This window comes from Mobula hypostoma, chromosome 19, assembly GCF_963921235.1.
Source record: "Mobula hypostoma chromosome 19, sMobHyp1.1, whole genome shotgun sequence".
NCBI lineage: Eukaryota > Metazoa > Chordata > Chondrichthyes > Myliobatiformes > Myliobatidae > Mobula > Mobula hypostoma.
In genome coordinates, this window is record NC_086115.1 from 6,661,451 (window position 1) to 6,688,787 (window position 27,337).

The window sequence follows — 27,337 nt, forward strand, 5'->3', positions numbered from 1 at the left end:
TCTCCAGCCCACTGATCACGGTTCAAACCTGCTACAGTACCAGCGACCCATATTCAATTCCACTGCTGTCTGTAAAGAGTCTGTTTGTTCTCTCTGTGACCATGTGTTCCAATTTCCTCAAACATTCCGAAGACATTCGGGTTAGGGTTAGGAAGCTGTGGGCATGCCATGTTGCCGCCAGAAACATGGCCAGCACTCGAGGCTGCTCCAGACTCTGCTTGTCACAAGTTTTTATGTACATGTAACAAATACAGCTAATCGTTTTTGTTCTACTTTTTCCAAAATACACTAATACTATTGCAAGATGACAACGTTCGAGTTTGCTCCATGAAAGTAGTGAGCCACAGCACCCTTGAAAGCTACTGCCACGACCACAGGCCAGGAACTCCTCTTGAAGTTCTTCAACAAATATGCAGGTTCCACCACCTGGCACAACCCAACCAGCTAGACAGGAGATAGTATATGACCCACTCTCTGAGGAAACTTATGTTAACACTAGTTATGTACATAAATAAATTATTGGCTCTAGCCAAGCTGACTTGTCATAGATTCTGAATGGAAACATCAGCTCTCAGACAAACAAACTTGCTCATCTCTGACAACCATATGCATTTAAAAATGATTAAAGGACCTTTGAGAGCCAGGCAACACCTCAGGAAACTTTCAGTCATAGAGACAAACAGGTTAGAGACAGTGCCAAACAGTCCATGCAGAATAGGCGCCCCTCTACACTGGTCCCATTTGCTGGCATTTGGCCTATAACCCTCTAAGTACTCTATCCTTTGCCACATACTCAGCTTCAGAGGGTCACCTCATCCAACCGCACCCACATGGGGGGTGGGGGAGGGAGAAGAGGGGAGGAGAGAGGAAAAAAAAAGTCACAGCGTAATACAGCACAGGGACAGGCCTTTCTGCCCACTTCATCCATGCTAACCTTTTTGCCCAGCTATACAAATCCCAATTTGCCCCCCTCCCATTAAGAAAATGATTTTTAAAGATTAGCTTTATTTGTCACATATACATCAAAAGTTAGTGAAATAAGTATCAAATCAGCAAGGATTGTACAGGGAGCAGCCTGCAAGAGCTGTACACGTTTGTTACATGGGACAAAACTGGAGCACCCAAAGGAAAGCACTGTAGTCATGGGAGAAGGTACTAACTCCTTAAAGACAGTGACAGGAATCGAATCCCGATCAGTGATTGCTGGTGATGTAAAGTGATTGTGTGCAATCACTGTGCTAGCTAGGTTGTATCCTTCTACACTGTCAGTTTTTGCCTATTTGTTCAATGATTTGATCTGTACTAACCTTTTCACTACATCTCAGTATTTAATAGTGTTTCAACATCTCTTAAACGGAAGATTGTACCATCTCTTCTGCCAGCAATCCAAAGGTCAACAATTCTGTGTAAAAAAAATCCCCCAAAAAAACAGGATTTATTGTCGTACCAGATAGGTTTTGGGACCACCTGGTGAGAGAAGCCATTGAAATAAAACTAGAGAAAAAGAACTTTAACAAAGAAGTTGGTCCTGCTCCAAGTAAGAACTGGAATTCAACTGGAAACAAGGTGGGACAGCAGAAACCTGATTAGAGGAGGACTAACCAATCAGGACGGACAAACGGAAGGACGACAGGGGTATATATATGCATGCCTAGACATCACCCTGATGAAGATGGCAGAGTTTGTTGGTTAAAATTGATATCTGTACCCGGCTGGAAGCCCAAGAAGTATCTATTAATCAAAACCCCCTTTCAAACTCCCATCTCTCACTCTAAACTTATGCCCTCTTTCTTGTTTAATGCTTCTGTCACAGGAAAATATTCTACACTATATTACTTATCTATACTTCTGAGTTCGCATTTCCTATTTCCCTGAGAGTCCATTCAGCCTGCTGTGTCTATGATAGCCCTTTGAAAGATACTGTGTAGCCCAATGGATCTGACTTTGGATGTTTGATGTGATGCCATCACAAGATTGCTGGTTCGAGTCCTCTCTATATTGCTGGAGGCAGCACAGTAGTATAGTGTAGTGTAATGACATTACAGCACCAAGATGCTGCGCATTGCACTGGTGGAAATGGAAACGCTGCACTGATGAATACTTCAGTGATGCTGCAGTCTTGGTCATGCTACCTTTTGGATCAGACTGCTCTTGAAATCCTACAGCGCCATCCCCGAAGACTTCATTCACAGGCATCTCACAGCCACAGATTATCCAGTTCAGGAAAAACTTCTGGACTGACTTCACTCAATAGACTGAAGTCAAGACTAAACAAAAGCAGGGAATTATTCACAGGATTTAACCCCAGCTTTCTGAATGACAGCCCCACTTGTTCACACCAACTGAAATTCATCTCCTACCCCTCCCCAAAAAACACACTTGATGTCACTGGCTCCCCAAGTTTGCTTCGAAGCTTTTATTTGGTGAATTTCCTAAATGAATGACATTAGTATCATTATAACCTCGTGGGCCCCGTGTGATCTTTGGGACTTTGTCCCAATCCCCTCAGGTTAGCTGTGGAACAGCTGCAGTTTCAACACAGATGCTAAATCAGAGAGCTGGACGGCTGAGGGAAAAGTTCAAGAACTCGGGCTCTGCTCTTCAATACTACCCTCTCCTTCTCGGATGGAACAAAGTTTTCACTGCTTCACGTGCAGCATCAAATGCAATTTTCTTTTCCCAAAACAATCAGTGACAGGGAGACTGATTACTCTGCGAGGTGCTACGATCTGACCAGACTTACTGCCACGTCACCTGACACTCGGCACCAATCATAAATTGGAAACAGCCCGTAGCTGAGTCAACAGGGGAGTGAAGCTTTGACCCAATGAGACGGCTTCACGGTCAAAGCAGTAACACACAGGGCAAGCATTTCCTTCAGAAGCATTGTCCCTCAGATATAAATAACCTAGCTAGCATTTGAAAACAAGGCCAGCAGTTGAAGCCTGTATTCAGAGACAGAGTCAGAGAGTCATCACAGCACCAAGCAGGCCTTGGCCCTACTGGCCTAGGCTGAGCCAGATTCTCATCCAAGCTAATCCCATTTGCCCACGTTGGGCCCATGTCCCTCGAAAACAGGGCTCCAAACTTTTTTATGCCATGGACCCCTACCAGTGGACCTTTTTATGTCAGTGGACCCCAGTTTGCTGTAAACCTTCCCTAACCACATACCTGTCCAAGAACTTCTCAATGTTTTTAAAAAGTACCTGCCTCAACTACTTCCACATACTCAACATCCTTTGGGCAAAAAAGTTGCCCATCAGCTTCCCGTGAAAGCTCTTTCCGCTCATCTTAAACCTGTACCCTGTAATACGCTGTTGCGTCCAAACTTAGGAAAAAGATTGCATACATTTGCCCTACCTCTGCCCCGGTGATTTTACACCTCGATACAAGCACCCCTTCTTCTCCTACACTACAGTGAATAAGGTCCCCACCTGTTCAATCTCTCCAACTCAGTCCCTCAAGTCAGAGTCACAGAGAAGTACAGCACAGAAACAGGCACTTTGGCCCATCTAGTCCATGCTGAAACCATTTGAACTGCCTACTCCCATTGACTCACATCAGGACCATAGTCCTCCATATCCCCAGCATCCATGTCCCTATCCAAACTTCTCTGAAATGCTGGGAGCTCGTTCCACACTGAGTGAAGAAGTTTCTCCTCATGTTCCCTTTAAACATTTCACCTTTCACCCTTAATCCGTGACCTCTTGTTGGAGTCCCACCCAACCTCAGTGGAAAAAGCTTGCATTTTTCCTATGTATACCCCTCATAATATTGTCCACCTATCTAATCTCTTATCAATCTTCTACATTTTAAGGAGAACCTTTTCAATCTTCCCTTTAACTCGGGTCCTCCACACCCAGCAACATCCTTGTAAATTTTCCCTGTACTCTTTCAACCTTGCTTACATCCTTTCTGTAGATAGTTGACCAAAACTGCACACACTACTCCAAATTAGGCCTCACCAATGTCTTATACGACTTCAACATAACATCCCATCTCCTGTAACTTTCCCACAACTGGTGGGAGATTCATTGGCCTATAATTTCCTGGTTTATGCTTGCTGCCTTTTTAGATATAAAAAACAGCGGAATAACATTCACTATCCTTCAGTCCTCTGGTATCTCTCCTGTTGTTAGAGCCCCGGCAATTTCTGCACTTGCCTCCTGCGGGGGCCAAGGAAACACCTTGTCAGGCCCTGGGGATTTATCCTCAGGAGCAAACACCTCCTCCTTCATAGCCTGTACACGGTCAATGAAGTTGATGCTGCTTTGCATCACTTCTATAGACTCTGTGTCTGCTGCCGAGTAAACACAGATGCAAAAAAATTACTTAGTTTTGGCTCCACACATGGATTATCATTCCAATCTTCTAAAGGACCAATTTTCAGAGGACTTTCAGGCCTGCTGAAGAGTGTCGGCCCGAATCGTCGACTGCTCTTTTTCCCATGGATGCTGTCTGGTCTGCTGAGTTCCTCCAGCGTTTTGTGTGTGTTGCTAGTTCTTTTACAGTATGGGATTCGCAGTCAATATGTGGAAAGTTATAATCATTTACTTTAACAACCTTATGTTTCTTGCAACCGTCTGCGATCCCTCTACAAATTTTCTCCTCCAAATCCCGAGGACTATTGAGTGGTCTGTCATATAGCCCCAGTAATGTTGTCAAAACTTTCTTATATCTCAGTCCCACCCGTAATGCCTCACTAGAGAAGCTCTCCTGTCCATCCTGATGGACCCTTACTGTGACATTTTCCCCGAGTAGTAATGCCACCCCTCTTCCTTCAACCCCTCCTGCTCTGTCATGTTTGAAACAACGGAAGCCCGGAATGTTGAACTGCCAGTCCTGCCCCTTCCGCAACCAAGTCTCACTAATGGCTGCAATATCATAATTCCGGGTGCTGATCCATGCCCACACTTTTTGCATTGAAATACACGCAGCTCAGGTCACCAGTCGCAACATATTCAACGTTCTGATTCTCAACTTTGTCTGAGGTCTTACCATCATCCGTCTCCATAACCTCTCTACTAACTGTTCTTGCACTCTTGGTCCCATCCCCCTGCAACTGTAGTTTAAACCCCACTGTGCAGCATTAGCAAACCTTCCTGTAAGGATATCAGTCCCCTTCCAGTTTAAATAGTCTCTTCTGTACAGGTCCCACCTTCCCTAGAAGAGCCCAATAATCTTATGCACTCCCTCCTACACCAACTCCCTAGCCACATATTAAACTGTATAATCCCCGTAGTTCTGGCCTCACTAGCACGTGGCATGGGTAGCAATCCTGAGATCACAACTTTGGAGATCCTGCACTTTAACTTAACACCCAAGTTCCTAAACTCTCTGTGCAGAACCTCATCACTCATTGGTACCTACATGAACACAACCTCTGCCTGTTCACCTTCCCACGTAACGCTGAGGACTCAGATGTCCTGGACCCTCACACTTGGAAGGCAACATGCCATCTGGAAATCTCGTCTTTTGCCCACAGAACCTCCTTTCCATTCCCCTAACTAATGAATCTCCCATCACCAGAGCTCACCCCTTCACCCCACCTCTTCCCTTCTGAGTCACAGAGCCAGACTCAGTGCCAGAGATCTGACCGCTGTGATTCTCCTCTGCTAGGTCTGGCCCCCCCCCCCCCCCACCAAACAGCAACCAAAATGATGTACTCGTTCCTAAGGGGGATGGCCACAGGGGTACTCTACACTGGCTCCTTAACCCCTTTCCCCTTCCTGTCACCCAGTTTCCTGTGTCCTGCACCTTGGGTGTGACTACCTCTCTGTATGTCCTATCTGTCACCCTGAATGATCCAGCAACATCCTCATAAATCTCTTCTGCATCCCTCCCAGCGTAATGGCATCAGCACACATGCTGATGCAGTGGTTAGCATAACACTCTACAGTCCCAGTGATCGTAATCAGAGTTCAACTTCCGCCAGCCTGTAAGGAGTTTGCGCATTCTATCCGTGACCATGTGAGTTTCCTCTGGGAGCTCCCGTCTCCTCACACATTCCAAAACACGTGGTTAGGGTTAATAAGTTGTGGGCATGCGATATTGGCACCAAAAGCATAACGCCACCTACAGGCTGCTCCCAATACAACCCAAGGACTGTCTGTCATTCACGCAAGCGCCTCACGTCACTGTATGCTTCGGTATTTCAATGTATATGTGACAAATAAAGGTATTCTTTGTCTTTAAAATTGAACATAATATCCCAAATACAGCCTTACCAATGTGCTGTATAACATTCCAACCCAACCCCTATTCTCAGTGCCCTGACTGTTGAAGGGAGAATGCAGAGTACAATTGAGGGGGAAAACAAAACAGCCATGATCAAATGGTGCTGACTCGATGGGATGAATGGCCTAATTCTGCTCCTATGTCTTATGGTACTACCAGGTCCCCATTTCAGAACAGTACTCTGTAACACAGCAAAACCACCACCTGTACTCAAAGTCCAAAAGGAGAACAAATACTCAGGACGTTAACGATCTCTGCCCAGATACACGGGTTGCAGCAACACAACAGTGGGCAATAGTTGGGATCATCCATTTAACGCAGAACCAAGGCTCAAGATCTGCACACTCCTGATCCACATGCCCAGCCAACACCACGTGCAGGAGGACAAAGAACTTGTTGGTAAAGACACCATGGCTGGATGGTTTTCTGTTCCCCTTCTCCTAAAGCATCAGCATTCCCACAGGTGCAAACAGAAGACAGGCTTGCATGTATATAGCAACTTTTATCATCCAAAGCATCTTACAGCATGCAGCAGATTGTCACAAACATTGGATAATCACTAGATCATTCCTGCAACTGCACCTTCATAATAAATTTGATTTTGATTCTGGTCATGAAATTTGTTGTTTTGTGGCAGCAGTATCGTGCAAGACAAAAACACTAAAAGTTCCAATAACTGAATCGTGCCTTTTGAAGATTTCTCAATGGTGGGCAGCATTGTGCCCATGATCGAGCTGGCTAATGCCTGCAACACAAGGGACAGAAATGCAAGAGAGATGTACATGCATAATCTCACATACACACACACACACACACACACACACACGGGAGATGCCTGATACCAGAGGATCCACACCTCAGAGAATATAAAAATAAAAATAAAAGGGGTTGTTAAAGAATCTGTACCGTTTATGAACTGAATGCTATGCCCTGCAGCACGAGACACCTGACTGATATTTCACCATACTGAGAAAAACCTCCACAAAAAAATATAAAGAGAAGAATTTTTCTTTTAATTGTGGGATTCACAGTCTAGACATACAATTACTTGTGGAGTTCTTTTTGGTCTGACTGCCTTGTCACCAACTAAAGGCTGGTAACACCAATGGATCACATGTTACCTACAGTTCCAGTGGTAGGAACAGCTAGATAAACTGGTGCCTCAACACTCCCTTACATTATCAATGCACAATGTTCTATAATGCACATCAGGAAAGGGTTAATAACCACTGTAACTGCCAAAATTTGCTTTATAAATGTTCTAGCCAATTCTCTTTTTTTTAATTATACATCATGTCTAAACCAAGAAGAGATGATCTGGTTAATATTACATTTGAGCTTGCAGAGTAAAAATTGGGTGGGGCATATCCTACTGTGCAATAATGAAGATCCTTCAGTGAAATCTCACCAGTTGTAAAAATAGAACACAGAACACTTCAACCCAGCGTGGCCCTTCTGCCCATGATGTTGAGCCAACCTATATAAATCTACTCCATGATCAATCTAACCCTTCCCTCCTACAATACTCCATGATCAATCTAACCCTTCCCTCCTGCACAGCCCATTGCCCTCCATTTTTCTTACATCGATGTGACTATCTAAGAGACTCTTAATGATCCTAAAGTATCAGCCTCTACTGCCACCCCTGGCAGTCAGTTCCAGACATCTATCCGGTGGTGTTAAAAAAAACCCTACCTCCTACAACTCCCTCAAACTTTCCTCCACTCAGCTTAAATGGATCGCCTATGGTCATGGAAAATCTGCTCATGGACTGTGTATCCCACTCCCGTCAGGACCACCAGACTCAAAAAACAGTTACTTTCCCCAAGCAGCAAGGCTGATCAACTTCTCCACTCACTAACCCACCCCTCCACATCGTCAATCATTACTACTTTATCACTTCTGGTCGGAGTCACCTTATGTACAGACACTCCTGTGTCTAACATCACTTTATGGACATACAATCAATGTATAAACCACTCTTATATATTAACAATTATTTCATTTTTCTCGAATTGTGTCCTCGAAATAACATTAAATAATCTTGAATTAGCCACTACCACTCTTGGGGTAAAAGGTGCTGGCTGACCACCAGATCTGTGCCTCTGCTAATCTCATACAGCTCCATCAAGTCACCTCTCATCCTCCAGTACTCCCAGGAAAAACAACCCTAGCTCTCTCAGCCTTTTCTCATAAAATATGCTCTCTAATCCTGGTAAATCTCCTCTTCACCTTCTCTGAAGCTCCCACATCCTACCTATAATGAGGCAACAAGAAATAAACATACCTTGTGGCTCTTGAACTTAACCACTGCCCCCCCCCCGACTAATGTAAACCAACACACCATACACCTTCTTCAACTTGCAAAGCAACTTTGAGGGATCTATGAACTCGGACCCCAAGATCCTTTTGTTTCTCTACACTGCTAAGACTCCAAAAATGTGAATCCCGGTGCCAGCTGACACTCTAGTCTGTCGAAGAATCAGTGCCGCACTGTTGGAAACTTTCTTCTTGGGGATGTGAAAGAGATATAATGCCGTCATTCTGAAGAAAAACAGGGAAGAATGCCCAGGACTCCTGGCTTGCAGGCGTGTGCTGGTCACAACGGCGGCTTCATTTAATTGTGGTTGCTCTTCACAAGAGATATATTGGTTGTCAAGAATATTGCAACATGCAGAGACTGTGAAAGGCATTTACTTTTAGGGCCTTCTTGGTCAAATATTCCATTGATTATACAAATGTTTCAATTTGTCAATTGGCCTAAAACAGTGGCTCAGTTGGAATGGGTCTATCCCAATGTGGAGATACATCCTGCTTCCGACCACTGACTAGATCAAAGCTCAATGGCAAAGATTACTTGCTGTAGCTGTCAGATGGAATCTGCTATAACAGTATTTGTTTATACAGCACTAAGAGTCAGACTCGACTTAATGACCGAACAACAACAAAACATAGCACATGCCCTTGCTACTGGACTGGAATCAGCTGCAGATCAGCGATGTTCACAGCAGAACAAATCATAGATGCTCTCGAGCAGGGCTTCCCAATCTGAGGTCCACAGACCCTCAGTTAATGGTAGGGGTCCATGGCTTAAAAAGAGTTTGGGAACCCCTGCTCTAGAGGCCAGTAGAAGAATGCTGAAGATTATATTGACTGGGAGGGGCAAAGCACAGCAAGAACTTGAGAACTGGGCAAAATTGAGAGGTTGCTTAACGGGCCATCAAAATAGGTAGGCAGGGGAATTGGGTGAACTGGGCTTGTTGAAAGTTACAGCATGGACAGCAGAGGGTGGGAGTCAGGAATATGGATATGCACGTCCTTTAAAACTTCACCCCTTCACCTCAAATGTACTTACAACCTGAGAAAAAGATCCTGACTGTATACCCTACCTGTGTGTCTCATTATTTTAAAGTTTTCTAATCCTCTGCATCCTTCTTGAACTGACTGCAATACTTCAAGTGAAGCCTAACCAAAGTTTTGTACTACAACACAAATCCCTTTCTCAGAATCTGAAAGATAAACCACTTTCTATTTGAATTGCAACATAAACAATGTAAACAAGTAAACAGTGAATGAAAGTTGTGCAATTGAGTCTGAGAGTCCATGGCCTGTCCTCGGGCTGCAGTCCTGTCTCTGTGTGTTGGGAGTGGGGGGGGGGAGGGGGGTTCATTGTTGTTGTTACTTGAATGAATGGTTCTGCTGAAAATGGTGGGCAAACTATGTTGGCACTGGAATGTGTTGTGACACATGAAAACAGATCCTTAGGTTGTGTAGGCTCTTTAATGAAAACTATACATTTCACTGCTGCAGTAAATAAATTAGTCTGATTTAAACGGACATTGTTTCTTTGATTTGCAACTCTGAGATCAGATTCCCTTACACTCAAAGATTCAACTGACTGGAGTTTCGAGTTAATTCGGGAGTTATGGGCATTGCTGCCAAGATCCGCTGTCACTGACCATTCTGAAGTACCCTGGAAAAAGGAGATTCCTTCATAAATTATTGCAACCAATTAGAGGCGGTTTAGCAGATGGGGGTGGCTGATCCACTGGGCTATTTCACAGAGCCCCCACCTCCCGGACAACCACTTTACAAGCCAAACCAGTTAAGGCAAGCTTCCGTTAAGTGAAGGAGCAGAGTTTCTTGTAGGAATCCAATTAACTTCCAAGGTCGCCCATACGGACAGTGGCGTTTTATTTGGATTTGTTTAATGAGATGCATTGTAAACTCCCTGCTCTCACAGTGGAATCTGAAGATCGGACGGTTAACCCAGGCTCAGGACGCGAGCCCAGTAACAAGTGCGGATACACGTAATCTTCCTACAGATGCACGAGAGAAGGTTTCACCTCATTTCGCAGCCACCGCGCCTCCCCAGTATTTTTCCACTGTCCTCAGTACGAGTTTGCCAAACACAACGGAAACATACGGCGAATAGTTTCTGCGCTAAAATACACACCAGACATAGCCGTGCCAGGCGTTAAACCCGCGCAGTAGCGCGATGGTCAGAATTTTAACTAAACCACTAACCAACGTGTACCAGGCTCCCCGAGAGCGGGCTGGGAATCTCTTAACGCGAGGGGGCAGGCTGGGTCGATTCCAAACCCATCCGCTCCCAGAACAAAGTCAGGGGACAAGGGGAAAGAGGGAGTAACAGCACAAAGCATATGGCTCCCCGCCACATCCTCCGGACCGGAGCCCACCTTCCCTCTCTCCGCCTCGGTGCAAACACCGACTGGTCAGCGGGACACGAGAGGCAACTTTGCAAAGAACCTCCTCGGTGTGCCGGACCCCAGAGGCAAACCCCGCACACCCTTTTAACCCGGAAAGTGCTGCGTGAAATCAGAATCCTTTTCTTCCCGCAAATCATCCCGAACTGTAACTCTTTACCATGAAGGGAGTTTTGCAAGTTGTAACTCCCCGCCCTGCCCTACACTCACTCACCCACCCACCCCAACAGCAGGCGGACTTGCAGGCTCCCTTACCGTTCGCCTTCGCCGCCGCCTCCATGGTTGCACTCTCGGGGCGAATCCCGGAGACCGGACCCCGCTAAGCCTCCCTCCTTCCAGCCGAGCAGAGGATCTCTGCAGCCACACAGTATGCGAGCTCGCTCTCCGACGTACTTCCTCGCAAACTGGGCTCAACTGTTCTGGGCAGCCCGAAGCTACACTCCCGTCAGAGCTGTCAGTGTACTGCCCGCCTCTCAGTGATGAGTCCAGCCCACTCACCGCTCCTCTGCACTTCCTCGCCGTCGAGAGCGCTTTGAAGTGCAGCCCCCTTAAAGCTGACACGGCCTTAAGGCTGGATCCTTTTTTCAGTAACTACGGGGGGGAGGGGGATGGAGAGCCCTCATTCCCCGTCGTCCTCATTATATCACCCTCAAAGGAAATCCAATCCATTCCATAAGAGAAGAATTAGACCATTCGGTCACGGCTGATTTGCTATCCTTCTCAACCCCAGAACCCCATTACCCCATTCGCAGCAACCCCATGGTAAACTCTCCTCCAGCCGATTGCGTCTGCAATGGAAGACTGACCTCAAATATTGTGGGGGTGGAGTAATATTTCATTTTTCACCCTCCCTCCTCTCTTTCCATTTCCCCTTCTGGTTACCCTCTCACTCCTTCTCTTCTCCACACCCACCCTCATGATCGGCCCATCGCCAACCCCCCCCCCCCAGTTTTCCTCTATTCCATGTTCCACTGTCTCCCCTATTAGATTCCTTCTTCTTCAGCCCCTTACCTCTCTTCCACCGATCCTCTCCCAGCTTCTTACTTCACCCCCCTTCTTCCCCAACCCACCGTTCCCCTCACCCAGTCTCACCCATCACTGCCAGCGTCTCTTCACCCTCTTCCCCAGACCCACCTGCTTTTTTGGCTCTTCCCCTTTCCCTTCCAGTCCTGATGAATGGACTCGGCCCGAAGTGTCAAATGCTTATTCCTGTCCTTAGATGCTGCCTGGCCCGCTGAGGTCCTCCAGCACATTGTGTGTGTAACTCAACATTTCCAGCACCTGCCGATTCTCTTTTGTCCCAAATCACTCAGGATACCTTTCAAAAGGAAATACAACTTCCATCACATTGCCTGCTTAAAACCTGACATACAAGTCCATCCAAAAACGCAAACATGAGAAAATCTGCAGATGCTGGAAATTCAAGCAACACACACAAAATGCTTCCTACAGATGCTGCCTGGCCTGCTGCGTTCCACCAGCATTTTGTGTGTGATACAAGTCCATTTTCTGGGCAGTTTTGGAAGAGGCTAAAAACAGAGGGGAAAGTTAATGTATATAATATTATAACACGAGAGCATCATTTTGAGGTGAAGGGCAACTTTTTCACCCAAAGAGTGGTCAGTGTATGGAAGGAGCTGCCAGAGGAAGCGCTTGAGACTGGGACATTAACAACACTTAGAAGACAATTGGTCAGGTACATGGATAGGAGAGGCTTAGAGGTAAATGAGCCAAATGTAGGCAAATGGGACAGGCTAAGATGGCAACCTTGGTCAGAATGGATCAGTTGGGCCGAAAGGCCTGTTCCTAGGCTGTATGACTCTATGAACGTAAACACCAATGCAAAATAATTTTGTACCGTCCCAAAGAATGGCTCAGCGACCCTGAACATCATACCTAAAACAAGTTACCCAATCATTATTGTGCTGCTGTCTGTGGGGTCTTAGTCATAGAACAATACAGACCAGACACAGCCCAATGAGTCCATGCTGACCACCCTACTAGTCCCAATTTTCTGCCTTTGTTTTCCTCTAAGTCCCACCCCTCCATGTACCAATCAAAGTCTTTCTGAAATGGTACAACCACACCATTTAAACTGACAGCTCATTCTGTATCTTTATCACCCTCTGTGTGAAGAAGTATTTTCCATCTCATCGTAAACTTGTTTAATTCTGGACTTCTCTAAATTGAGGAAAACCTGCTACCATCCACTCTATCTATGCCCCTCATAATTTTAAACACTTCAATAAGGCTGCCTCTTATTCTCCTCTGTTATAACTCAGGCACTCTAGTCCTCATGACATCCTCACCCCCACCCTCTCAGGGGCTGTCAGGGATAGGTATAGCCTTGCTGGATCCAAAGAACGAATAAACCCAAAAGCCGGATATTAGGAACAAAGGAACCCAGTGGAGTGGTGCGGAACAGCGCCTCATTGGGATTGAAGACTTCCTACATTCCTCATTGTTTTCATCTGATTTCCCTCCCCGCTCACTGTATCACATGCTGCTTACAATCCCAGCAGCTCTACCCAGCCAGTGGCAAACAACGTCAACAGTGTTGAACCAAAAGCATTCATCAGCAGGACAAAAGCTGTGAATATTTTTCACCAGACTGATGTTTTTTGATATTTACGTCTGTTTTAACTGCCTTGTTCCCAAAGGGCAGACACAGGACCCATGGACCCTGCTAACGTGTGCTGATGGCTTCAGTTTCCCAAGATACAGGTGTGTCCCCCGCTTTTCGAATGTTCGCTTTACGAAACCTCACTGTTACGAAAGACTTACATTAGTACCGTTTTCGCTTTCAGAAGGTGTTTTCACTGTTACAAAAAAAAAGCAGCGCGCCATAAAAGGCAGCCGCTTTCCCCCGGATTCAGAACGGCATTGCTTTAACATGTGCCTTTGAGCAGCCGTTTGCAAGATGAGTTCTAAGGTATCGGAAAAGCCTGAAAGAGCCCGTAAGGGTGTACACTTAGCGTAAAACTAGACATAATCAAGCGTTTCAATCATGGTGAACGAAGTAAGGACAACATGAGTTTGGCTTGTGGAAGCTGACAAACATGATGTTAAAGAGGTTTTGGCATCCCATGACCAAGAACTGACAGATGAAGAGCTGATGCAATTGGAAGAAAAAAGGATAACAATCGAAACCGAATGAGTAATGATAAAGTACGATTTTAATTTTGAAAGGGTACGTCGGTTTAGGGGATATTTGCAGGATGGTTTGAGTCCTTATTAAAGAACTGTGTGATCGAAAAATGCGCGAGGCTCAGCAGTCAAGCAAGCCTTCCACATCAGCCACAGCAGACAACGAACCTTGACCTTCGACATCGAGGCGGGCAGAGATAGAAGAAGATGAGCTGCCTGCCCTAATGGAAACAGACGATGACGAGATAACACCCCAGTGTCCCACCACCCCAACCCCTGGGCCACGGAAAGATACCGATTCACGGAGAATGCAACGGTAGCCGGGAGGCACACAGCACATCTTTGAGAAAAAAGCCGAAATAAACAAGCTAATTAATTAGGTGCTGCCCAACATGTAAATGTCAGCCCAGATCAGAGACGACGCAATCGGAAATCGGCACTGATCTGGGCCGACAATTATGTGCCGGGTGGCACCTAATTAATTAGCTTGTTTATTTCGGCTTTTTTCTTAAAGATGTGCTGGGTGCCTCCCGCCTACCGCTGCATTCCTGCGTGCTTCACGGCAATGTATCGTCGGCGGCCTGGAGGGTGGGAGCCACTGCACCAACCCAACCTGCGACGACTCAGTCTAACACACCATCATCAGTGTGCTCGGCGCTGTCTTCCCGATTCCGGTAAGTGATACTACACTGTACATAAATTATTTCTACTTTATATAGGCTGTGTATTTTTATGTGTTATTTGGTATGATTTGGCAGCTTCATAGCTTAAAGGTTACTGGAGAGAGTGTTCTTGCCAACAGCGCTTGCGTGAGATTTTTGCTACGGAGAACAGTTCAGCAGTTCAGTAATGATTGTGGAAAAGTATTTCTACTTTATATAGGCTGTGTATTTATCATATCATTCCTGCTTTTACTATATGTTACTGTTATTTTAGGTTTTATGTGTTATTTGGCATGATTTGGTAGGTTGTTTTTGGGTCTGTGAACGCTCACAAAATTTTCCCATATAAATAAATGGTAATTGCTTCTTCATTTTATGACATTTCAGCTTACGAACCGTTTCATAGGAAAGCTCTACCTTCGGATGGCAGGGGAAACCTGTACTCCAATAAATCCTGCTGTCCAGGGTGTCCAAGTTATTTCAGTTTAATGTGTGTAGTATCCAACCCACCCACTGCTTTAGCTTTGCTTTTTCACTAATGCACATTAACACTGGCAGGGTTTGCAGGACATTACTTCCTACAAAGCGAAACCCAATATCACGAATGGTAGCGATGCTTCACTTCTAGATGAGCTTCATGCCTTCTATGCCCGTTTTGAAAGGGAGAAATATAACTACAGCTGTGAAAATCCCTGCTGCACCCAGTGACCCTGTGATCTCTGTCTCAGAGGCTGATGTTAGGCTGTCTTTAAAGAGGGTGAACCCTTGCAAGGCGGAAGGTCCTGATGGAGTACCTGGTAAGGCTCTGAAAACCTGTGCCAACCAACTGGTGGATATATCCAAGGATACTTTCAACCCTTCACTGCTAATGGTCAGAAGTTCCCACCCACTTCAAAAGGGCAACAATTATACCAGTGCCTAAGAAGAGTAGTGTGAGCTGCCTTAATGACTATCATCGAGTAGCATTCACATCTACAGGGATGGAATGCTTTGAGAGGTTGGTCATGGCTAGAATCAACTCCTCCCTCAGCAAGGACCTGGACCCATTGAAATTTGCCTATCACCACAATGGGTCAATGGCAGATGCAATCTCAATAGCTCTTCACACAGCCTTAGATCACCTGGACAATACAAACACCTATGTCAGGATGCCGTTCGATGACTATAGCTCAGCAATTAACACCATCATCCCCGCAGTACTGATCGATAAGCTACAGATCCTGGGCCTCTGTATCTCTCCCTGCAACTAGATCTTCAACTTCCTAACTGGAAGACCACAGTCTGTGCGGATTGGTGATAATAGCTTCTCCTTGCTGACGAACAACACTGGTGCAGTTCAGGGATGTGTGCTTAGCCCACTGCTCTACTCTGTATACACATGACTGTGTGGCTAGGTATACTTCAAATGCCAATCTATAAATTTGCTGTTGATAAACCATTGTTGGTAGAATCTCAGATGGAGATGAGAGGGCGTACAGGAGTGAGATATGCCAGCTAGTGGAATGGTGCCGCAGCAACAACCTGGCACTCAATGCCAATAGGACCAAAGAGATGATTGTGGACTTCAGGAAGGGTAAAACGAGGGAACACAAACCAATCCTCACAGAGGGATCAGAAGTGGAGAGAGTGAGCAATTTCAAGTTCCTGGGTGTCAAGATCTCTAAGGATCTAACCTGGTCCCAACATACCGATGCAGCTACAAAGGCACGACAGGAAATATTTCATTAGGAGTTTGAGCAAATTTGGTTTGTCAACTAAAACATTCAAAAATTTCTACAAATGTACCATGGAGATCATTCTGACTGGCTGCATCACTGTCTGGTATGGGGGCGGGGTGCGACTGCACAGGATCGAAAGAAGCTACAAAATGTTGTAAAATTAATCAGCTCCATCATGGGTACTAGCCTTTGTAGTATCTAAGACATCTTCAAAGAGCGATGCTGCAGGAAGGCGGTGTTCATTATTAATGACCCCCATCACCCAGGATATGCCCTCTTCTCATTGTTACCATCAGGAAGGAGGTACAGAAGCCTGAAGGCACACACTCAGCCTTTCAGGAACAGCTTCTTGCCCTCTGCCATCCGATTCCTAAATGGACATTGAACCCATATACCTAATGCAATTGATTTTTTTATATTTTTCTATATTTATCATGTATTGCATTGTACTGCTGCAGCTAAGTTAACAAGTTTCATCACATATGCTGGTGATATTCAACCTAATTCTGATTCTGCTTGAGACTACACTAAGTTACAAAATTCCCTGGAGTGTGAAAGTTTTAATTCTAAACAAGTACCACCACCACTCTATAACACAAAAACTACATCCCATCATATCATTCCAACCCCTCCCATCCCAAACACCAACGACCTTCTCAACACACACCATCCCCAATGACCACTGTCCCATCACACCTGTCCCCACTCCACCCAACACATTTCCATCCTGCTCCAGTTCCAACATAACTCTGTACTCTGACACAACACAACACCCTGCTCTGTTCCCACATACTAATCCCCACTCCACCATGTCAAAGGAGAACACACCTTCACCCCATTCCTGTCCCAATACACCACACATACCATCCCAACACAAGACACTTCCACTCCAGTGCCATTCCAACACACCTGTCCTGTCCCTACCCTGTCCCAACACAAGACACCTATGCCCCATTCCTGTCCCAACACAACATCCTACCGTGTCACACCACACGAGATACTTCCACTCTAGGATCCCATTCCAAAATACCTGCCCTGTCCATACCGTCCCAACACAATGCACCCCCCCAATTCCCATCCCAACACGACACACCTCCACCCATTCCCGTCCCAACACACCAAACTTCCATCCCATTCTCATTCCAGCACAAAAAAACCTCCACACCATTCCTGCCCCATCTCTATTCCCATTCCAACAAACTTGCCCCCTCTCAACACAAAACACCTCTCCCCATTCCCATCCCACCACACCTCCACCCATTCCTGTCCCAACACACCAAACTTCCAGCTCATTCTCGTTCCAGCACAAAAAAACCTCCACACCATTCCTGCCCCATCACACCAGCCACACAATACAGGGACACCACACCACACCACACCACACCACTACAGTCTTCCACCTGAACACACCATCACTTTGCCCCCCCCCCAACACCAACTACACTCCACCCTCAATCACCCCGTCGCAGCCCAGTACCCCATCCTCACCAGTACCTATCCAACACCACTCCCTCATTTCATCCCACATCACCTGCTTATTCCAACACATCACCCCTTTATCCCAGCCCACCTGCCCCCTCATTCCAACCCACCTAACCCACTTCAATGCATCACCCCATATTCCAATACACCACCCCACTGCAACAGGCCACCCATCATCCAAACAAGCCATTTCTGTCTGCCCCAAGCCCTCACTACACCACATCAACATCCCTATCGCTAGTGCCCCACGTTCCTCCACTTCCCCCACCCCCCGTCAACCCTGAAGGTTGACCCCATTTTATCTCCAGCCTATAAAGTTCCATCTGTGTTGACCACCTGAACCCCAGACCATGGGGCTGGCTGGTTTACATAAACCTGAGGGGCTCACTCAACATTTCAGAGGGAATTTAATAGTCAAGCACACTGCTCTGGTTTGGAGTCACGTGTAGGCCAGACCACGTACGTTAAAGATAAAGATTAGCTTTATTTGCAACAGGTACATTGAAACATCTTAACATGCACTGAAATGCATTGTTTGCATCAATGACCACAGTCCAAATATGTGCTGTGGGCAGCCCATAACTGTCACGTGTGTCTGACGCTAACGTACAGCATGCCTGCAACTTTCTAACCTTAACCTGTATGTCTTTGGACTCGGGGAGCACCAGAGGAAACCCATGCAGTCACGGGAAGAACATACAAATTCCTTTCAGGCAGTACTGGGAATTGAACCCCCATTGCTCAATGCTGGCACTCTAAGGCATAATGCTAACACTGCGTTACCGTGCCACGTGCAAGGGATACGCAGGAGACAGCAGGTGCTGAGTTATGGAGCAACAGAAACTCTTCATCTGGAATAAAAGATAGAGATAAGAAGGTGTCTTTCAATTCAGATTAGAGGTCTCACTCTGAAATGTCATTCTTCCATTTCCCTCCAGCATCCTGCTTTGTTGCTATACAGTAAAAAAACAACAGCATCGTTCCTCCTCTGACAGGATGATTCAAACAAAATTGTTTTTTTTTACAGCAATTAACTTCATGCCCATAAGACCATAAGTCAGAGGAGCAGAATTAGGCCATTTGTACTTTGAGCCTGCTCTGCCATTCCACCATGGCTGATTTGTTATCACTCTCAAACCCATTCTCTGCTTTCTCTCCGTATCCTTTGACACCCTTAATAAGACCATAAGACATCAAAGCAGAATTAGGACACCCACCATCACTGATAATAATTTTATTGTCCAGATGTATTTATTTAAAATTCTCCAGTTGTCATATTGGGATTTGAACTCACAGCTCCTGGTCTCACAATTGCTAACACATTAACATAACCCCTGCGCTACTGAGCCTGTGTCTGAGCAGCAGTTACTATAAATCATCTGATAAAGTAAGATAATGGGGAGATTGGCTAGTGTTCCGTCCAGAGCCCCAGTAACAGCCATGCCCAAGGGCAAAATCAGAGCTCAAAATAACTGCCACGTCGGAGTAGAAAAGAGGCAGTCGGTACACACAGAGACAAAAGGCACTTACTGAACACCACAGAGGGATTTGATTCATAGAGACGATTTGACGAAGTGTTGAAAAATTTCTTTACCAAGAGAAGCACAAATAATATGCTGGCATAAGACAGGGTCCAGAGGACAGTGTGGAATAGGCACTTGATCCGTGCTGCCAGCAACCCCCAATTTACCTCTAGCCTAATCATGGGACAATTTACAATGATCAATTAACATACTAAGTGGTATGGCTTTGGACTGTGGGAGGAAACCAGAGCAAACCTTTGAAACCCATGAATTCCACAGGGAGGACGTACAAACTCCTTACAGAGGATACCAGGATTGAACTCTGACACCCCAAGCTGTAATAGCGTCATGCTAACCACTAGGTCAGGGGTCCCCAACCTTTTTTGCACCGCGGACCAATTTAATATTGACAATATTCTTGCGGACCAGCCGACTGGGGGTGCGGGGGGCGCCAGGTGGGTGTTAATCACGACCGGAATATAGGTGATAAGTCACTTATAAGTGGCTAATACACTCAATTTCGTTTCTAAAGGGGTTTATCTAGCGAATTTAATATTACGCACAGCGCATATTTTCCTCGCATGAATATAGTGATAAGTCAATTACAGTGGTTCCCAACCTCTGGGCCGCGGACCGATACATTTCCGTGAAGAATGCAGAGGTATAGCGGTAGCCGGAATGCACCCAGCACATCTTTAAGAAAAAAGCCGAAATAAGCAAGCTAATTGATTAGGTGCCACCCGGCACGTAAATGTCGGCCCAGATCAGCGGCAATAGGCGATTGCTGATTGTGTTGCCTCTGATCTGGGCCGGCATTTACATGCCGGGCAGCACCTAATGAATTAGCTTGTTTATTTAGGCTTTTTTCTTAAAGATGTGCCGGGTGCGTCCCGGCTACCACTGTACCGCTGTATTCTTCACGGCCCGGAGGTTGGGGACCACTGAATTATAAGTCACTTTTAAGTCAATAGCATCATAACATTTTAAGTAACGTTTGGATATTAAACACACAGCGCATATTTTCCTTGTATGAACATATAAAATCATTGCAACACACCAATATCGCTGAATCAGTGGGAGCCCTGGGCTTGTTTTCCGGCAACAAGATGATCCCATAGTGGGTTGATAGGAGACAGCAATACTCGAAGGGGGTTCCTTATGTCCGGTCTATTCCGCAATTTTTTCATTGCATTCATCGCAGAAAACTCCACTTCGCAGCGATATCATGTTGGAAATGGAAGCAACGTTTTCAGTGCTTTTGTGGCTATCTCAGGATATTCAGCCTTGACTTTGATCCAGAATGCCAGCAGAGGTGTTATGTCAAACATATTTTTCAGCCCGCCGTCATTTGCAAACTCGAGGAGTTGATCTTCCCGCGCTGACATGGATGATTCACCAGAAACATTCACAAATAGGTCGCGGATCCACTCCTTTGCATGTCTTGGGTCATTTGCTTCTTGGGTCACTGATGACCTCGCGTGCATTAAAGTTCAACAGTGGGTGTGACAGGGAATGAGGAAAGGTGCAGCTGACTCATATCACTTCTTCATGGCCCGGTAGCACATGCTTTGCGGCCCGGTACCGGTCCGCGGCCCGGTGGTTGGGGACTGCTGCACTAGGTAACCATGGCGTCACAAGAATGACCCCAGGAACATAAGGGTTAACATGTAAAGTGTGCTTGAATTCTCTGGGCCTGTACTCTCTGGGGTTTAGAAGATTGAGAAGGAATCTCACTGAAACCTACCGAACATTGAAAGGCCTAGACAGAGTGGATGTGGAGACAAATGTGCGTGAGCCTAGGACCAGAGGACACAGCCTCAGAATATAAGGGTGTTCCTTTAGAACAGAGATAAGGAGGAATTTCCTTAACCAGAGGGTGGTGAATCTGTGGAATTCATTGCCACAAATAGCTGTGGGGGCAAAGTCATTGGGTGTATTTAAAGAGGAGGTTGATAGAATTCTTGATTAATAAGGGTGTCAAAGGTTATAGGGAGAAGGCAGAATGGGGTTGAGAGGGATAATAAATCAGCCATGATGGGATGACAGAGCAGACTCGATGGGCCAAATGGCCTAATTCTGCTCCTACGTCTTATGGTCTAATGTTTCCTTTAATTCAAAACAAGCTAACAGTTCCAAGTGACATTCTACTCCGCAGAAACATGCACAAGTACACGTACACACACACAGAGAATCAAAATCAGCTTTATTATCACTGACACAATATTTGCTGTATTGCAACAGCAGTACAGCACAACAGAAAAAAATTCCTACAAGTTACAATAATATATATAGAAATAAATAAATAGTGCAAAAAGAGAGCAAATAGTGAGGTAGTGTTTCAAGAACTACTCAGAAATTTGATAATGGAGGCAATGAAGTTCCTAAAAGTTGAGTTTGTCTGTGTCCTGCTATATTTCATCAGGAGTTTGAGGACATTTGGATGGTAGTAATGAGATGGTGAGAGTATGCCCTGTATGGTGAGAGGCCTTAGTGATGGATGCTACCTTCCTGATGCATTGACTTTTGAAAATGTCCTCGATTGGGGGGAGAGGTTGTGTCCCCTGATAGACGGGCTGCAGCTTTTTTAAAATCTGTAAATCGGAGCCTCCATACCAGGTCATGTAACCAGTTAGAGTGGTCTCCACAATACTTCAGGAGATAAGCATCAGAAAATCTCCTGAAACTCCTAATGAAGTATAGCAGCACACACACACACACACACACACACACACACACACACAATGACCATGTAAACCCCCCCCAAAACTATCAGTCTGTTGAGCTTCACACATCAAAGTTGCTGGTGACAGGCAGCATCTCTAGGAAGAGGTACAGTCGATGTTTCAGGCCGAGACCCTTCGTCAGGACTAACTGAAGGAAGAGTTAGTAAGAGATTTAAAAGTGGGAGGGGGAGGGGGAGATCCAAAATGATAGGAGAAGACAGGAGGGGGAGGGATAGAGCCGAGAGCCGGACAGGTGATAGGCAAAAGGGATATGAGAGGATCATGGGACAGGAGGTCTGGGGAGAAGGAAAAGGGGGAGGGGGGAAGCCCAGAGGATGGGCAAAGGGTACAGTGAGAGGGACAGAGGGAGAAAAAGGAGAGAGAGAGAGAAAGGATGTGTGTATATAAATGAATAAATAACGGATGGGGTATGAGGGGGAGGTGGGGCATTAGCAGAAGTTTGAGAAGTCACTGTTCAGTGTTCAAGTCTGTTGAGCTTGTTGGTGGTATCCAGCCGAGCAGCCCGGACCTTTGCAGCTGCCACCACGTCTTCCACACGCAATCTGTGGCACACACAGCCATCACACCCTCCTATGAGCACAACAATTTCACTGATTTCGAGTGTCTGACAAATTCAAAAGAGCAGCAGGCAAATGTACAAATTGCATGGAGTTGAATCGAAGCACTGTCACTTCTCCCTCGTGGACAGTGATGCAGAAGATCAGCAGGCCTGGCGGCAACCAGGGAGACAGAAGAGGATTAACGTTGAAGGTCGGTGACCTTTCACATTCTTTCTGCACCTTCCCCGTATTAGCACAGGTTCTCTGCTCAATGGCAGATCCATCTCCCATGTGGAGAGACCATAAGACATAGGAGCAGAATTAGGCCATTTGACCCATTGACCGTGCTGTGCCATTCCATCATGGCTGATTTATTATCCCTCTCAACCCCATTCTCCTGCCTTCTCTCCATAACCTTTCACACTCTACCAACCTCTGCTTTAAATATATCCAAGAACGTGGCCTCCACAGCCGTCTGTGATAATGAATTCCATAGCTCCGTTACACTCTGGCTAAAGAAATTCCTGCTCTTCTCTGTTCTAAAGGGGCATTCTTCTACTCTGAGGCTGTATATTCTGGTCCAAATCTCCTCCCACAATAGGAAGCATCTTCTCCACGTCCACTCTAGGCCTTTCAGAGAGTGTGGGGGTGGAGAAGGTTCCAGAGGAAGGGTGAGGTATTCCAGGGAATGCTCTGTGCACAGTGGAAACCCGGCTCGCTGGTGTATACTCTCAAACACTTGGGAACAGACAGCACATGCCAGCATCCAGAGAGGCTTCCATTTGAGTGCTGTTCCCAACAGAGGAATCGGAAGCTGGAGTAGTCCATTTCGAAGTTCAAAGTGCAAAGTAAATTCATTATCAAAGTACATATATGTTATCATATACAACCCTGAGATTCATTTTCTCGTGGGCATACTCAAAAAATCTATAGAAATAATAACCATAACAGAATCAATGAAGTATCACCCACTTTGGGCATTCAACCAGAGTGCAGACGACAACAAACTGTGCAAATACAAAAAGAAAGACATAATAATAATACATAAGAAGTAAATATTGAGAACGTGATGAAAAGTCCTTGACAGAGAGTCCATTGGTTGTGGGAACATTTCAGTGACGGGACGAGTGAAGTTATCCCCTTTGCTTCAAGAGCCTGACGGCTGAGGGGTAATAGCCGTTCCTGAACCTAGTGGCGTGAGTTCTGGGGCTTCTGCAGCTTCCTCCTGATGTAGCAGTGAGAAGGGAGCATGAATCCGTTCCTGCAACAGCATTTCATGTGGACCTAACCAGTGGTGGGTAGGGCTTTACCCGTGATGGACTGGGCCATATCCACTACTTTCTGTAGGATTTTCCATTCAAGGGCATTGGTATATCCATTCCAGGCTGTGATGCAGCCAGTCAACATACTCTCCACCACACATCTATAGAAGTTTGTCAAAGTTTTTAGATGTCATGCTGAATCTCCACAAACTCCTAAGGAAGTAGGAGTTCCTTCATAATTGCATTTAGGTGCTGGGCCGAGGACAGATCCTGTAAAATATTAACACCTGAAGTTTGAAGTTGCTACCTCTCCGTACCTCTGATCCTCTGTTGAGAAACGGCTCAAAGACCATTCATCGGATCATAGCTGATCTGTCACTTTGGTTCCATTTTCCTGCATTATCTCCCTACCTTGTGGTTCCCCTTCAAATCCGGAACTCTAAAGGGCACTGTTTTGAATATTCTCAGAGTCCGATCCTCCACAATCCTCTATGGTATAGAATTCCCCCCTAGGAGTTGACACCTTCCTTTGGGGGGGGGGGGGCGGGGAATCTTCTTCAAACCTCAGTCATAGCACAAAACCAGGCCCTTCGGCCCAAAGCATCCAAAGCAACAAAGACGTCCATCTAAGTGAGCCCCATTCACCCACATTCCTCTAAACCTTTCCTAATCACATTCTTATCCAAATGTCTGTTAAATAACGTTACTGTACCTGCCTCAACCACTTCCTCTGGCAGCTCATTCTGTATACGTCTGAGTGAAGAAATTTCCTCTCATGTCCATATAAATCTTTCCCCTCTTAGCTAAACCATGCCTGATATTTTTCTGGTTCCCTAGGCCTGAGAAGAAGACTGTGCTATTGTATATATTCTCCTCATAACTGTATTCACGGATATTCATCCCTCTTCCTCATACACTCCAAGGAATGAATTCCTAGTCTACTCAACTTCTTCCTTGAGTCCTGGTAACATTCTGGTAAATCTTTCTTGCATGCTTTTCATCTTAATGATACCTTTCACATAACAGGATGATTAGAACTATACACAATGGTCCAGGAGTGGCTCCCTGTCCTCAGTCATTAGAAATCTTCCCTGAATCCACCTCTATGAAGATTAGGATCAATGAGATCTCCTCTCACTCTTCCAAACATGAAAATACAGGCCAGACCTCTTACTCTCATCATGTGATGAACCTGCTATCTCAGGAATCTCTGCTGGTAGTGGGTATAAAATTTTCTATAATATCATCAGACCAAAACTGTACCCAGTACTCCAGGTCAGGTCTCACAAGGCCCTATATAACACCAGCAGGATGTGGGCTAGCCTCATTTCCTCCTGTACCAGTTCCCCATTGCCCTAAATACCTTGCTCTTTCAACAAGTGATCTATCTCCATTTATTTAACCCTGAGACATCAGAGCATCACACAGCTTATAAATTGGCTAAATCAGTGTTTCCAAATTGACCAGCATAAATTCATTCCATTGCTACCTTCTGCAATAAAATGACATTGTAGAGGTTAGATCATGAGAAGCATGATCTAACTCCACTTTCCCCTGGTGTAGAGAATTCCAGAGATGTGATTGACTTCACTAAGAGTTTGAGGAGAGTTAGTGTATCAATGAACACTCCAGCAAATTTATACAGAATAGCGTTCTGACTGTTTGCATCACTGACTGGTATGGAGGTGCCAGTGTACAGGATCATAAGATGCTTCGCAGGGTTGTAGACTCAACCAGTTCCAGCATAGACATAAACCTCCCCACCACTGAGAAAACCTTCAAAAGGCAGTGCCACAAGAATGCGGCATCCATCATTAAGGACCCTCACTATCCGGATCATGCCTTCTTCTCATTGCTACCATTTGGGAGAAGATAGAGAAGCCCAAAGGCCCATACTCAATGTTTCCTGAACAGCTTCTTCCCCTCCTTGGGTTGCCAGAAGAGGTACCTCTCTACCAAAGAGGTGTAAGGCACTGCTTCTCTCCATTAGCCTACAGGTCACCCTTGGGCAAGGTGAAGCTCCTACTTAACCTCCTGATCAGGGTCATGTGAAGCTACGGGAGCAGGTGGTGGATGATCGTATGAGCAGCTGGTGCATTACACAAGTCCTGGTTATGCCACCACTGACATGAGACAGATAATCTCTGAAGAATATGCATAATGGCTGTGGTCACCCATCTTGTAAAGACACTGCCCAGAAGGCAACAATGGCAAACCACTTCTGTAGAAAAATTTGTCAAGAACAATCATGGCCAAAGACCATATTTGCCTGCATTGTTCAACACAGCACATAAAGGCAATGATGAGGATGATGGTAGGCATTAAAGAATGATGCCTGCCACTTGATTGTGCCTGTATAAGTAACCAGATTGAGTTAAACTGCTACAGGATCATGTAATGTGTTGGATTGTTTCTGTCTCATCTCGGCATTTCCTACACTTATCACCTTGAAATTGTTGGTCTTTTATTATGGATTTTTGATTTTTTTTGTGTTAACCACTTGGTCCTGTATTGACAAAAGGAACCCCTTCTGTTTCTGGGAAGAGATCTCCAACTCTGAGCCAGGCGTTCAACGTTTCCTTGCTGACATCTAGTCTGCTCAGATCATGGGGATGTCTTTCATGGATGGTCATCTGTTCCATTGGTTAACTTTTTTCTTCTACAGTGATAACTTCTTCATTTTTCTGGGTTGTGCTTTCATTTATTTAGTGCTGTATACTTCTTCTCAAAATTGCATATGCTCACATGGTGTGCTGAATTCTGTTTTCATTGATGAAAATACATCCTTAGAAGCTTTATCTGACTGTTGTGTAGATTTTTAATGTCTGTTATTCCTTTTCCCCCCTTCTGTCCTAGGTAATGTTAATCTAAGCACATTCAAATGTACCTAATGTTTTCTGAAAATTGTCATTTCAGTTCCTAATTTTCTTTGTAAAATTTCCAGATCGGTTTCAGACCAAGATATTATGCCGAAAGAATAGAGCGAGAGTGTTTATTGGTTTTGTCAAATTTTTATTGTTAAGCTTTGTTTGACAGATCTTCCTAAGCCTTGAAGTAAAACAAAAGTTTTTTCTTTATCGCACTATGATCTATTTTCTTTGCTTCTTGATATTCCAGATACTTAGGTTTCATATTCATCCATCGGTTGTATTGTATCCTGCTGCTCTGTTTTGTATTCTACTAGCTCTATTGCACCTTTCTCTGTTTAATGTTCTGCATTTATCTAGTCCAAAGCTCATGCTTATATCCTTCAAAAATAGTTCTACTATTTGAATTCATTGCTTTAGCTTTACTGA

General features: G+C 45.3%; 1 protein-coding gene across 7 annotated transcripts in view; it reads right to left on the reverse strand.

The window, feature by feature from the left end:
• LOC134358780 (leucine zipper putative tumor suppressor 2 homolog) overlaps positions 1-27,337 on the reverse strand; it is a 238,084-nt gene that overhangs the window by 97,872 nt on the left and 112,875 nt on the right. Inside the window, exon 3 of one of the 7 annotated variants that reach the window (XM_063071262.1) lies at positions 12,099-12,282. The exons of 4 other annotated variants lie outside the window; for them this stretch is intronic. The gene's annotated coding sequence lies outside the window, so the exon portion shown is untranslated. Of the gene's footprint in view, positions 1-11,219; positions 11,632-12,098; positions 12,283-27,337 lie in introns of those variants that run through there. 2 more of the 7 variants (XM_063071259.1, XM_063071261.1) reach the window with 2 other exon arrangements.